This window comes from Phoca vitulina, unplaced genomic scaffold (genome assembly GCF_004348235.1).
Source record: "Phoca vitulina isolate PV1807 unplaced genomic scaffold, GSC_HSeal_1.0 scaffold128, whole genome shotgun sequence".
Lineage (NCBI taxonomy): Eukaryota > Metazoa > Chordata > Mammalia > Carnivora > Phocidae > Phoca > Phoca vitulina.
Window position 1 is genome coordinate 6,237 of NW_022589831.1, and position 15,691 is coordinate 21,927.

Sequence of the window (15,691 nt, forward strand, 5' to 3'; positions counted from 1 at the left end):
AAATGAATTAAAGACCTAAATGTGAGACCTGAATCCATAAAAATCCTGGAGTAGAATACAGGTAGTAATATCTTTGACATCAGCCAAAGCAACTTCTTTCTAGATATGTCTCCTGAGGCAAGGGGGAACAAAAGCAAGAATAAACTATTGGGACTACATCAAAATAAAGAGCTCCTGCACATCAAAGAAACAATCAACAAAACTAAGCAGCAACCAGTGGAATAGGAGAAGATATTTGCAAATGACATATCTGATAAAGGGTTAATATCCCAAATCCATAAAGAACTTATAAAACTCAACATTCAAAAAACAAATAATCCTATTAAAAATGGGCAGAAGACTGGGTGGCTCAGTTGGTAGGCATCTGCCTTTTGCTCGGGTCATGATCCCAGGGTCCTGGGATCGAGCCCCGCATCAGATTCCCTGCTCATCAGGGAGCCTGCTTCTCCCTCTCCCACTCCCCCTGCTGTGTTCCCTCTCTCACTCTCTCTCTCTCTCTGTCAAATAAATAAATAAAATCTTTTTAAAAAATGGGCAGAAGACATGGATAGACACTTTTCCAAAGAAGATACACAGATGGCCAGCAGGCACATGAAAAGATGCTCAACATCACACATCATCAGGGAAATGCAAATCAAAATTACAAGGAGATATCACTTCACACCTGTCAGAATGGCTAAAATCAACAACACAAGAAAGAATAGGTGTTGGCAAGGATTTGGAGAAAGGGGAACCCTCTTGCACTGTTGGTGGGAATGCAAACTGGTGCGGCTACTTTGGAAAACAGTATGGAGATTCCTCAAAAAGTTAAAAATAGAACTGCCCTACAGTCCAGCAATTGTACTACTAGGTATTTACCCAAAGAATACACAAATACTAATTCAAAGGGATACATGCACTCTGATGTTTATGGCAGCATTATAAACAATAGCCAGATTGCGGTAAGAACCCAAATATCCATTGACTGATGAATGGATACAGGAGAATTGGTGTATAAATACAATGGAATATTACTTAGCCATAAAAAATGAAATCTTGCCATTTGCAATGACATGGATGGAGCTAGAGAGTATTATGCTAAGTGAAATAAGTCAGTCAGAGAAATTCAAATACCATATGATTTCACTCATATGTGGAATTTAAGAAACAAAACAAAGGGGCAAAGGGGAAAGAAAGAGAGAGGCAAACCACAAAGAGATTCTTTTTTTTTTTTTTTTAAGATTTTATTTATTTATTTGACAGAGAGAGACACAGAGAGAGGGAACACAAGCAGGGGGAGTGGGAGAGAGAGAAGCAGGCTTCCTGCAGAGCAGGGAGCCCGATGCGGGGCTCGATCCCAGGACCCTGGGACCATGACCTGAGCTGAAGGCAGATGCTTAACGACTGAGCCACCCAGGTGCCCCCCACAAAGAGATTCTTAACTTTAGAGAACAAACCAATTGTTAGCAGAAGGGAGGTGGGGGGATGAAGAAAATAGGTGATGGGGATTAAGGAGTGCACTTGTGATGAGCACAGGGTATTATATGGAGTGCTGATTCACTATATTGCACACCTGAAGCTAATTACACTGTATGTTAACTGGAATTTAAATAAAAACTAACTGGAATTTTTAAAAACTTTTAAAATTAAATTTAAAAATGAAAAAATAAACAGAAAAGGACATCAGAAGAGAAGAAATATTGTAAACTAAAAAAAGTTAAATATGGGCACCTGGGTGGCTTAGTTGGTTAAGCGACTGCCTTCGGCTCAGGTCATGATCCTGGAGTCCCTGGATCGAGTCCCGCATCGGGCTCCCTGCTCGGCAGGGAGCCTGCTTCTCCCTCTGACCCTCCCCCCTCTCATGGGCTCTCTCTCTCTCATTCTCTCTGTCTCAAATAAATAAATAAAATCTTTAAAAAATAAAAAATAAAAAAATAAAAAAAGTTAAATAAAACACAAAATGGACATGAACTAATAAAAATTACAATTAAAAAAAAAAACTCCCAGTGCTGCTTCAAAAGTAAAGATTGACTTAAGGCACATTCTTGAGTTCTTTTTGTAGGATTGAAGCCATGCCTCATGGGGTTAATGAAGTTTAAATTGTCACCAGGAAGACCCCCACATACTCCCCATCTTCACAGGAATATAAACCTCATATTTTAGAGGCAAACAGCAGGAAGAGCTCTGGCAAGCCTAGAACAGTTTGAGCTCGACCACCAACTCACCCCTGCACAGATGGTCCATAGAGTTACCTCTTCCTCATTATAATGTTAAAATCTCTGCCCAGGGGGCGCCTGGGTGGCTCAGTTGTTAGGCGCCTGCCTTCGGCTCAGGTCATGATCCCTGGGTCCTGGGATCGAGCCCTGCATCGGGCTCCCTGCTCCGCGGGAAGCCTGCTTCTCCCTCTCCCACTCCCCCTGCTTGTGTTCCCTCACTCGCTGTGTCTCTGTCAAATAAATAAATAAATAATCTTTTTTTTTTTTTTAAAGATTTTATTTATTTATTTGAGAGAGAGAGAATGAGAGAGAGCACATGAGAGGGGGGAGGGTCAGAGGGAGAAGCAGACTCCCTGCCGAGCAGGGAGCCTGATGCGGGACTTGATCCAGGGACTCCAGGATCATGACCTGAGCCGAAGGCAGTCGCTTAACCAACTGAGCCACCCAGGCGCCCAATAAATAAATAATCTTAAAAAAAAAAAAATAAAATCTCTGCCCAGGAAGGAGCACAAACCTCATTAACATAATGTATAGTGTATGTATAGGCACGTTTCTTTAAAATGCATGTGTGACCTTATGTGCACCTCTACATGTTATGACAAAACTCCCCTTTCTGAGTATTCATCCTAACTTAAATAAAAGAAACCCACTCACCCCTGCTCAGGGAGTCATGGCTTTGGAAGTTATTCGCTGTCATCTCATTTGTTGCAAATAAAGTTTCCTTTGTGTGACAACCCCACCTGGTATAGTCTCTACCTATAACTATAAGTTAAGTTACATTTGGAGTAATTCCCACAGTGTTTTAAGCAGTGTTAAATTCACTATGGCAATGACAAAATCAGTCTGAGCATTATGTGTCCCCCAAAACCAAGCAGATTTCAGAAAAAAATATGTACATTTGTGTAGGTAAGGGCTTGGATTCAGGCACATGTTGGGTACCCCCCGAGAGTCTGCTACTGTGACCGGACCTCATCCAACATTGCCCTGTTCCAGGTCCCTGGCTCTCCTGACCTGTGAAACTGACACCTGCATACACGTACCCTCCAAACTGCCCCATAGGCAGCCAGGGCCCCCAGGCCTGTGAAGCTAAGGCCCATCTCCAACTACCTGCATTACCTTAAGCTTGGAGGGTGCCCACCCCTGAAATTCTCTTTGAGGAAGCCACTGAAATGGATGACAGTCAGTTCCCATGTGTGCTTACTACTGGCTTACGTCCCAGGTTTTTGCATCAGTGAAGGCTCCCAGGTATCTCTTGGAGACACCATGGTCAGCACACTAGAATCAGCCTTTGCTCTTCCTTTAGAGGGTATGCACATTTATGTGGATTGACACCTGCAAATAGGCAGGTGACGTCTACGCCACTAGCACACTCCTTCGAACCAGCCTCCCCAGACGCTTGCCCTGTAACCAGGCCTCTAGCTACACGGCTCACGCATGGGCAGTAAGCACCCTGTCAGCTGAAGGTAGCTGGGAGGCCCTCCAAGCCTGTGGAGCTTAGATTGGTCCCAGACCAGCCTCCAGGCCAGACGGAGCTCACTGCCCCAAAATCTTCCTGAGCTGGCACCTTTCAACTGGACAAGCTCAGTCCCCTTTAGGAATGGCCACCTGATGAGTCCAGGGCTTACCAATAATCAAGGCTCCTAGGTGTCTCTCAGTTAAGGGTACTGTTGTAGCCTATAGCTCAACAAACTGCACCCTGGCAAGGCAGTCCAGACTCCTCCACCTGTAACTTCAGAGAGCATATGCACTTTCGTGTAGGATAGGGCTTGGAATAGGCGGGTTCCTTGTACCCTCAACAGGCCACTCCCAAGACCCATCTTTTCAGGACACTTGCCCTGTTCCAGGTCAGTTTCCCTACCCAGTGCTGACAAGGCAGTGCGGCTGTCTCTAGATTGGCCTGCAGGGAGAATATGTGCATTTGTATAAACCAAGGCTTCAGATGAAGCAGTTGTCAGGTACCCCCAAGTAGCCTGCTCCTGTGACCCAGCCTCTTACTACAACTGCCCTGTTTCAGATCCCTGGCTTCCCAGACCTGAGTCTCACACACATGGGTAAATCTGTACTCTATCAGCCGGCCTTTGGCTGCCTGGGTCCTCCAATCCTGTGGACCATAAACTGGTCCTCAAAGTTTGTAGAGCCTCTAGGGCACAGTGAGCCCGCCCCCCAAACATCTTTTAGAGGTTGCATTTGAAACTGGGGACCTCTTATGGTATAGGATAAGTTGCAATGAGGCAGGTGCCAGGTACCCCACACAGCTTGCTCCGGATGTCAACCTCTCCCCTACAGCTGCTCTGTTGCAGGTCCTCACATGCCCTGACCTGAAGGGCCTGGGCATGGGCAGCCCACACACTGAAGCCAGCCTTGGGCATTTGTGGCCCTCAAGGCCTGTGGAGCTTTGTCCTGTCGCCAGACACCAACACAGTCTCCTGTGTGGATAGATTCCACCACACAAAATTTTTCTGAGGCTTCAGCTTCAAACTGGTGTAAAGTCAGCCCCCATCTGGACTGGCTTTATGATGGGGTCCTGGGCTTACTGGTTATCAAGGCCTTCAGGTGCCTTTTAGTGAAAGATATCCTATCAGCATGCCTGGCCCCATCCTATCAAGACAGTACAGATTCCTCCACCTCTACCATCACAGTAAATATGTGCATAGGTTAAGGCTTGGGATTAGGCACATTCCATGGTCCCAAAGAGCCTGCTCATGAAACCTGGATTCCATGACCTGCATGGACCTGTATACTCTGTCAGATGGGCTTGGCTGGCAGGGGCCCTCCAGACTTGTGGGGCTCAGGCTGGTCCCCAATCTCCTGCAGAGCCTCCAAAATGGAAAGAGTTCATTCCCAGGAAATCTTTCTGAGCCTGCATTTGAAACGGGACTGTTAGTATGGAGGTTCCCCAAGAAGTTAAAAAACAGAGCTACCCTACGACCCAGAAATTTGCACTACTAGGTATTTACCCCAAAGATACAAATGTAGTGATCCGAAGGGGCACCTGCACCCCAATGTTTATAGCAGCAATGTCCACAATAGCCAAACTATGGAAAGAGCCCAGATGTCCATCAACAGATGAATGGATAAAGAAGTTGTGAGATTATATATATATATATATATGCAATGGAATATTACATAGCCATCAGAAAGGATTAAATCTTACCATTTACACTGACATGGATGGAACTGGAGGGTATTATGCTGAGTGAAATAAGTCAATCAGAGAAAGAAAATTATCATATGGTTTCACTCATACGTGGAATATAAGAAACAGCACAGAGGGGCGCCTGGGTGGCTCAGTCGTTAAGCATCTGCCTTCGGCTCAGATCATGATCCCAGGGTCCTGGGATCGAGCCCCGCATCCGGCTCCCTGCTCCATGGGAAGCCTGCTTCTCCCTCTCCCACTCCCCCTGCTTGTGTTCCCTCTCTCGCTGTGTCTCTCTCTGTCAAATAAATAAATAAAATCTTTAAAAAAAAAAAAAAAGAAACAGCACAGAAGATCATAGGGGAAGGGAGGGAAAACTGAATGGGAAGTCATCAGAGAGGGAGACAAACCATGAAAGACTCTTAACTACAGGAAACAAACTGAGGGCTGCTGGAGGGGAGGTGGGTGGGGGATGGGGTAACTGGGTGATGGGCATTAAGGAGGACACGTGATGTGATGAGCACTGGGTGTTATACGCAACTGATGAATTACTGAACTCTACTTCTGGAACTAATGATGTACTCTATGTTGGCTAATTGAATTTAAATTAAAAAAAAAAAATGAAACAGGACTGTTAGTCCCTTTTTGGACTAGCTGCCCAAAGGGGTCTCAGACTTCTCCAACAAAGAAGTCTCCCTAAGTGTCTTTTAGTGGAGGCTACCCAGGCCATCCTTCCTGCCCCCACGGTGGCAAGACAGTCCAGATTCCTCCAACTCTGCCTTCATGGGGAAATGCTGATTCATGTAGGCTAAGACTTGGAATTAGGTAGATGCCAGTCATTCCGGAGAGCTTGTTACTGGGACCTGGCCTCTCCTTTCAGCTGCCCTGTTCCAGATTCCCAGGTTCCCACCCTTGCGACTCCATCAGGCAGCTGTCTGAATGGGGACCAATGGTCACCTGTTTAAAACAAAGCCTCAGGTTTTTCTGGGGTTGGGCTTTCCCTACTATAGAGGCTGTGCAAGGGTCGGGGACTGGCCTGAGTTAGAGTTCCTAACTTAAGAAGCCAACATGTGCACACATGCACATTGTCAGCTATCATTGGGCAGCCTCGCCTGGCCCTACAGGGTAGTTGTAGAGAGAAGGTGGGTCACAGTAGGAAACTATAGGAAGTACCTGGCATATGCCTAATTCCAAGACTTATTTTATCCAATAAAAGACACCCATTTTAAAATGTAGCCTCAGAAAGATATTCAGCATGTGGGCACCCAGCACCCTGAGTCCATTCAGGTGCATGGACTCCAAATCTCCACAGATTTGGAGTGTACCCTGCAGCCCAAGGCCAACTAATGGGGCGCTAGCTGCACATACATGGGTACCCCAAGTCAGGGTAACTATGGATATGGAAAAGGACAAGTGACTGAAGAGGAACAGTCAGAGTAGAAGGTTATAAAAGAAACACCTCAGAGCCTTTAATACTGGGAGACCCTGGCAGCCATGTGTTGGCTGACACAGTGCAGTCGCACATGCATGGGCAGAATGGGTCAGGGGAACCAGGGACCTAGAACAGGGCAGCTGTAGGGAGAGGCCGAGCCACGGTAGCAGGCAACTGGGTGTAGCTAACATGTGCCTAATTCCAGGACTTAACCTACACAAATGTGCATATTTTCCCTGAAGGCAGAGTTAGAGAAATCTGGATCGCCTTGGTAGGGTGGAGCCCCATGGGACAGTCAGAGATAACCTCCAAAAAGAGATACCTAGGCAGCCTTGATTGATGGAGAAGCCCTGGACCCCATAGAGACAACCAGTCCAAACGGGACTGACAGACCTTAGCGTAAAATAGCCCACAGAAAGATACTCAGAGTGTGGGCTCTCTCCTACCAGGAGGCCATGCGGGTGGTTGGAGATTGGCCCTAGCTCCCGAGCCCTAGAGTGTCCCCTGCGGCCCACGGCCAGCTGATGGGGTACAGACTTCATACGCACGAGCTGCACAGGTCAGGGTAGCCAGGGACCTGGAATAGGGGAGAGACTGGGTAACAGGAGGAAACTATTGGGGGTACCTGACATCTAAATTTTTCCAAGACTTACCCTGCACAATTGGGCCTATTCCCCCTTAGGGCAGAGCTGGAGGGCTTCGACTTCCCTGCCATGTCAGGGCCTGACCACTGATCTGGTTGGCCAACCAAAGGAGGCGCCAGGGAGCCTTGAGTTCTGGAGAAGCTTGCCACTCCATCGGGCAACCTGTCTAAACAGTGAGTGACAGTCACAAGTTTAAAGCTGCCATGTCAGAAGGCTCCTTCTAACCTGAGAGTTATGCAGGTGGTTGGGTATCAGCCCAAGCTCCACAGGTCTGGAGTGCCCTGGCTAGTAGGCCAGGGGACCCAGGCACCTAAATTAGGGCAACTGTGGGGAGAGGCAGGGTCATAGCAGTGGGCACTTGGGGATACAGGTTATCATCCTAATTTGAGTCTAAACCTACGCAAAGGCACATATTCTCCCAGAAGAAAGAGGTAGAGAAATGTGGACTGACAAGGTGCAGATGATGCATCTGCAGTCTGTGCAGGTCAGAGTAGCCGGGAACCTGGGATACGGCAACTGTACAGAGAGACCAGGTCATGGGAATAGGCTACTTGGAGGTACCTGGCATCTGCCTCCTTCGAAATCTTACACTACACAAACGCACAAATTCCCACTGAATGTCAACCAGGAGGCAATGCACCGCTTTGCCAGTGCCAGGAGGGGCGGCTGGCCAAGGTACCTTCCTTGCTAGAGAAGCCAGGGGCCCCATCAGGCAGGCCGGGGACTGACTGGCACCACATTCGAGCTGCCACCTCTGAAAGATTCTTGGGGCTGGGATCCCTCCACCCAGGAGGCTATCCAGTTGGTTTGGACTGGCTGAGGTTCCACAGGCCTGGAGGGCCCTGGCTCCCCCAAAATAGGCTGGAGGGTGCCTATTGGGCATGCTTGAGCTGCACAAGTGCAGGGAGCCAGGGACCCAGAACAGGGCATGTGTGCCCAGAGGCCACACCATGGGAGCTGGCCCTTGGCAGCCCAAGGCCTCTGCCTAATTCTAAACCCTATCCTACACAAATGTACATATTTCCCCCCAAGGTAAAACTAGAGATATCTAGGCTGCCTTGCCTGGATGGGGCCTATGTGGCTGCTAGGGGTATCCTGCACTAAGAAACATCTGGGAGTTTTGATTCCTGATCAGGCAGATAGCCATTTCCTGTGAGGACTGCTGCCTCAGAAAGATTTTTGTGGGGAGGTCTCCTTCTGCCCTGGAGGGTGATCAGATGGTTCAGGACTAACTCAAGGCCCCAGCAGCTTAGAGGGCCCTGGCTGGCCCTGGCTGCCCTTGGCCTACTGAAGAGGTACAAACCATGCATTCTTTTTTTTTAATTTTTTAATTTTTTAATTTTTTATTGTTATGTTAATCCCCATACATTACATCATTAGTTTTAGATATAGTGTTTCATGATTCATTGTTTGTGCATAACACCCAGTGCTCCATGCAGAACGTGCCCTCCTCAATACCCATCACCAGGCTAACCCATCCTCCCACCCCCCTCCCCTCTAGAACCCTCAGTTTGTTTTTCAGAGTCCATTGTCTCTCATGGTTTGTCTCCCCCTCCGATTTCCCCCCCTTCATTCTTCCCCTCCTGCTACATTCTTCTTCTTTTTTTCTTTCTTAACATATATTGCATTATTTGTTTCAGAGGTACAGATCTGAGATTCAACAGTCTTGCACAATTCACAGCGCTTACCAGAACACATACCCTCCCCAGTGTCCATCACCCAGTCACCCCATCCCTCCCACCCCACCCCCGACTCCAGCAACCCTCAGTTTGTTTCCTGAGATTAAGAATTCCTCATATCAGTGAGGTCATACAAACCATGCATTCTTGAGCTCCACAATTCAGGGGAGCCAGTGATGTAGGGACAGGGCAGGGGTCTCGAGTGCGTTGTTGGGGGGAAAATGTGTCTGCCTCATCCCAATTGTTAAGCCCCACAAATAAGCATATTCTCCCAGAGGGCAGAGCTGGAGGGATCTGGTCAGCCTTGAGAGGGTGGGGCAGCATGGGACGGTCTAGGGTAACCTTCGATCATAGAACTCTGGGAGCCCTGGCTGTTTGAGCAGCCTCTGCGCCCAATCAGGCATCCAGTCCAAAAGGGGAGCGTCTGTCACCAGCTCAAGCTGCATGAATACATTTACATTTACATTTTTTTATTGCAAGGGAGATTCTCTACTTCCCCCCAAACTACATGCAGCACGTGCCTCTGAGGGTGTGGGTCGTCCCTCCGCCATGGACACTGGTTGAGCTGGTGCCAGGTTCTAGCACTGCCATATGTGAGCAAAAGTGTGTGGTGGCTGCCGCCCCGTGTGGTTCCCGTCTTGTGCCTGTTCTTTTGGTATTTGTGGCAGAAAATGCCATCACCCAAATGTCTATTGTTTTCATTTGTCTTCATTTATCTTCTTGCTGACATTCCCTGTTTCTTCAATAGTTGGATTCCTTTCCCCTCTGCGTGACCTCACTGTTCCACCTTGGGACCCTGGCCTCTCCAGGCTTCATGTCCCAGTTCTGCAAGGGGAAGGTGGGCAGAGATGACTCACTCAGAAGCCCTTTCTAGGTCAGATACCCTGGGTTGTACAATTTGGTCATTTATAGGTTGAGAGACAGAGCCACAGCCTCCTTCCCCAATTGCTCCCTGAGGCAGCAATTCATCAGCATACCTTGCAGAGAGGGCATGGTGTCTAGGACCTCCTTCTTCATCTGTGCTCTAAATGTCTTTTCCTGCACGGTGGCAGAGCTACGCCACAAACACGTAGGCCAGTTGGAGCAGTTATGTATGGGGGGCCCTGACGCCTCACCTCACAGAGCTATGTGACACCAGCTGAGGTGGTTTCTGGCATTATTCCCATTTCTCAGACAGCAAAACAGAGTAGAGTCTGTGTTTTTAACTTTCACACTACCTCCTATTTAAAAAAAAAATAATTATAACCCAATTTGTAATATTTACAACCCAGGAAGCTAACCAAAAAGCCTTGAGGGCCAAGATGTCAAATGGGATTTATCTTGCTTGGGCACCCTTTATCACAAGTCCCAGACCCTCCCCATCTTCACTGACATTTCCTGTAAAAGGAGGGCAGCTCTTGAGATGTCAAGTTGTTTCACTCCAAAGCCTATGTAAACTGCAATGTTACATGAAGTCACAGGTGGGCCTATAGTAGGGTATGGTGTTTGTTCATAAATTAAGACTGTTATTAGGGGCGCCTGGGTGGCTCAGTCAGTTAAGCGTCTGCCTTTGGCTCAGGTCATGATCCCAGGGTCCTGGGATCGAGCCCCACATCGGGCTCCCTGCTCAGCGTGGAGCCTGCTTCTCCCTCTCCCACTCCCCCTCCTCATGCTCACTTGTGCTCTCTCTCTCAAATAAATAAAGACTGATTAATCGCTTAGGTTCTAAGTGAGCTGTCTTTCTCTCTTTTCCTTTTTTTTTTTTTTTGTTCTCCCTGAGAAACCTCTTGTGGGAGGGGGACGGTGAGCCCCTAGGTCTGCTGACTTCCCTCCAGCTGTTCCATCCAGCTGGAGTAACAGGCACCTCCAGGAGTTCTGATTCAAACACAATGCCACCACTCTAAAGTTGGAGCATAAGGCAAAAACCAAAGATGAGTGAAATCACCCTTGAAACCCTCCTAGAAGGGGTGGGGAGCCAGATGCCATCCCCTATTGGTGATTTCAGACTTCTGGCTCTCCTACCAGGCCTGGAACAGCCTTGGTTTCTCCAGTGGATCCCACAACCAAGGCCATCTTCATGCCCTGAGGTCCTTAGAGTTACTTAGGGGACAGCAGATTCACCCATTGAATGGTAAGACACCAGTGATACGCGTCCTTCCTCTTTTCCTCGCCATCTTCAGAGCACACGTAAATGAATGTGGAATATGCTGTGATTTCTCTGTAAGGTTACAGACAGCACTTACTGAATGCTTACCATGTGCTAAGCTTGATGCTAAGAGCCTGTATCCAAGGGTGCATTCAGCTGAAAGGAGCAGACAGCACATTTCCCAATTGCTTTGAATAAAGGCTTTTAAAATTATCGCTCAAAACAAGAAAGTTGGATAGGTAATCTCAGGCTGTTCTGTAGCTCCCCAATGCCTCCCCTGACAATCTCCTTCCACTCAGCCATCATCAATATGTGGGCTTCACGTCCTCAAGCTGGATGCCTCATGGCCATGGATGCTGCAGCTCCAAGCATCATAACTCTTCACAGGTGGGAAGCAGGGAAAGCAAAGACTTCATCCTCTGTATTTTTTCAGGAAGCCCCCTGCAGGCTCTCCCTTATACCTCATTGGCCGTAAGTGGCTCACATAGCCATCCTCAGCTGCCAGGGCACTGGGAAAACCAGTATCTGGCAAAGAAGAAGGACATCACTGTGGTTGGTTTAAACCATTCATGATTCATGCACTAAACTGGGGCACTTTGCTACCTGGACCAAAGTCAGGGCTCTGTTAGCAAAAAGGGGCACCTTTGTGGGGTAGCTAACAATGCCATGTATTTTCTCAATGAAACTCACAATAGTCCACTGTGGTGGGGCCTTTTTTAAAATTTTATTTTATTTATTTATTTGACAGAGAAAGAGAGAGAGCACAAGCAGGGGGAGCAGCAGAGGGAGAAGCAGACTCCCCACCCAGCAGGGAGCCCGAAATGGGGCTAAATCCCAGGACCCCAGGATCATGACCCAAGCTGAAGGCAGACACTTAACTGACTGAGCCACCCAGGTGTCCCAGGGCCTTTTTTTATTCCCATTTTACAAATGCTGAAACTGAGAGTCAGAGCCATTTAGTAACTTGTCCAAGATCCCACAACTGCTAACTAGTGGGGGTTTAATTCCAGGTCTGTCTCCTGAAGTGTGCTCTTAACCACTCCAAACCACGACCTTCTTGACGGAAGGGACCATATCTTCTTCATCTTTGTATTTCTGCAGGGTCTTACAGCTGACAGAAACTTAATTGAATTGATTTAAGTAAAAAATCATTTTGTGGGCGCCTGGGTGGCTCAGTTGGTTGGGCGACTGCCTTCGGCTCGGGTCATGATCCTGGAGTCCTGGGATCGGGTCCCGCATCGGGCTCCCTGCTCGGCGGGGAGTCTGCTTCCCCCTCTGACCCTCTCATGCTCTCTCTGTCTCATTCTCTCTCTCAAATAAATAAATAAAATCTTAAAAAAAAAAAAATCATTTTGTTTTGATACTTGCTGCTTTGTAATGTGTTTTAAAACCAAGAATGCAAACTTACCAATGCTACCTTTGAAAAAATACACCTATCTCCTCTTCTGTATTGTTTTCCACTTACCCATGCTGGGTTCCTGAAGTCCTGGGAAGAATTCCAATGTAAATATCACCAATGATGGAAATTTGGGGGAAGGAGAGGAGGGTGAAAGACTAATTGAAGCCCCAAAGAGGGTCAGTTCCTCATTAACTATGGAGCCATGGAAAATTCTTTGTTCCCGCCTCTTGGCTTCTTGCCTCCAGGATCTGGGTGAGTATTGCCTTTGGCTAGCTTCCTGGTCAGGTCACAGACAATTGGATTGGAGGGGTGTGTCTTGGGGAACAGGGCAGAACCAGTCTGGTTCTGGGTCCTTGGGAGTGAATGCAAGAAAAAGATGGACCTTGAGCATCTGCAGCCCAGTAGGACTAGGGTGACCACTCCACATACACTGGCTCACTTAGCACTCATAATGACCTATGGGATTAGGACTACTATCTTTCCCACTTTACAGATGAGAAAGCTGGGGCTCAGAGAGGTGAAGTCTTTTCAAGGTCGCACAGTGGATCTTAGATTAAAAACTAAAGCCTATGAACTCCTCAGGTGGAGTTCTTTCCCCAGTCAAGAGTAACTACTATCTCAGGTACCCTGAAGAGAGTGCTAAGGACGTGTTGGGGGCCTGGCACCAGGCCATATAACTCAGTCATTACCAGCAGGGGCTTTGAGTAAAAGCCAGGTTAGGACCCCAGCCTTACACTGCCTGGGGACTCTAGGCAAACGATAGTACAGCAGTTAAAAGGCTGGGATCTGGGGCCTGATGGCCTGGGTTCAAACTCTTCTTCTCCCAGGTACCAATTGTGTGGTCCTTAACTCATTATGCAATTCTATAAAGAAGAGTATAAAGAACCTGCTCTAAGGGCTGCTTGTAAATATTAAATAGTGTCCTCAGCCCAGTGCCTGGCACTGAGCCAGTTCTTGTTAGGTAGTTATTTTATATCCCCCAGTGCAGATAGTGCTGTGAGGTGCCCAAAGCAAGGGCCCTTTCCTAATCCCACCCTTCCCTCTGACCCAGCAGCTGGCTTTGTGAATGAAAGACCCAGGAAGGCCGAGACTAATCTGGGTACACAAATGAGGGCGGATGTGACTTCAGGGAACTAAAGGCAAATGGAACTCAACTTGCAAATTTGGGCATTTTCATGGTGTATGGTTGTTGGAGGCCAAGAGATGGAACTCACCTGAAGCTCCCCTCCCATGGTCCCCCTTTCCCCACACAGAGAGCCAGCCTGAGGTCAGCAAGTGTACCCAGCATATCCAACAACTCTGGGAGTAACCCTTGGTCTGCTGGGCCTGGGCTGGGTCTGCCATAAGTCATGGCCTCAGGGAGGGAGCCTGGAGAAGTAGAGGACATGCCAAGGTCACCCGCAGGCCTGGCAGCAGGGCAGCGAGCCTTGCCCGTGTGTCTCCCCAGAGGCTGGCCACAGCCCAGGTGTCAGGTGTCTTGGGCACAGTGCCTGGGTCTGCCACACTGGGGATCTGGGTGCCTTTGCCAATTTCCCTAACCTCTGGGTTGTGGGCCCCACCTGGGGACCTGGAAGGGACCCAGAGTACTTGGGCTGACTTGGCAAGATTCAATGCCTAGGCTCTGGGCCACAATGACAGGATATCCCCAGAGAGTTGGGCTGGTCGCCACACAGGGAACACTGGGGCGGACACCTGGCACTGCTGATGAGAAGCCCAAAAACACGTGGAGGAGGGAAAGTGGGGACAGCTGGGCCCTGAGAGGGTAAAGAACAGGCCAGGATTGCCACTGAAACCACAGCTACAGGCAGTGAGGGGCCCACAGATAAAAAGACCCGAGTTTCTCCTCTGCCTCCAGTCTGAGAACCAGGGGTAGGATCCAGTCTCCTGCCACTTTGTCCTGATTTTGGTCCTGGGTAGGCAGTGTGAGCAAGTTCCCATCAGGGTTTCTGTGACTTCCAGATATCATCTGTCTCACCCCCACTGCAGAAAGACCAGAAGGGAGGGGGCTTTCTCAGACTCCTATGACCAAGGTGATGTCCAGGAGGGCCCAGCCTTGCATGAGGACTTGACTAGCCCCTGTAGCCCAGCCCCACGCCTGGGGACACCCTCTGAGCAAGGCTAAACCAGCAGCCCCTGCTCTCTGCACACAGGTAGCAAGAATGGACCTCCAGACTGAGGGACTGACCAAGACAAGCCTTGCCCTCAGGTGTCCCTGGACCAAAGCCCTTTCTCCATACCAGGGAGCAAGTCCCAGTTCCCAAATTCTTTTTTAAGTTGTGTCTCAGGCTGACAAACCTGGTGGAGTATAATGATTTACAAAGCAAATAAGGGTTTTGTGTTTTACCTTCTTACAACCCACTACCAGCTGAGTCCCTGCAGGCAAACTGGTCAGGCCTGGCACAGCTGGAGCCCCCTTCTTTATTATTATTATTATTATTATTATGTTATGTTAATCACCATACATCACATCACCAGTTTTTGATGTAGTGCTCCACAATTCATTGTCTGCGTATAACACCCGGTGCTCCATGCAGAACGTGCCCTCTTCAATACCCATCACCAGGCTAACCCATCCTCCCACTCCCCTCCCCCCTAGAGCCCTCAGTTTGTTTCTCAGAGTCCATAGTCTTTCATGGTTCGTCTCCCCCTCCGATTTCCCCTCCTTCATTCTTCCCTTCCTGTTATCTTCTTCTTCTTCTTCTTTTTTTTTTAATATAATGTATTATTTTTTTCAGAGGTACAGGTCTGTGAGTCAACAGTCTTGCACAATTCACAGCGCTCACCACATACCCTCCCCAATGTCTATCACCCAGCCACCCCATCCCTCCCATCCCACACCACTCCAGCAACCTTCAGTTTGTTTCCTGAGATTAAGACTCCTCATATCAGTGAGGTCATATGATACATGTCTTTCTCTGATTGACTTATTTCGCTCAGCATAACACCCTCCAGTTCCATCCACGTCGTTGCAAATGGCAAGATCTCATTCCTTTCGATGGCTGCATAATATTCCATTGTATATGTATACCACATCTTCTTTATCCATTCATCTGTTGATGGTCATCTTGGCTCTTTCCACAG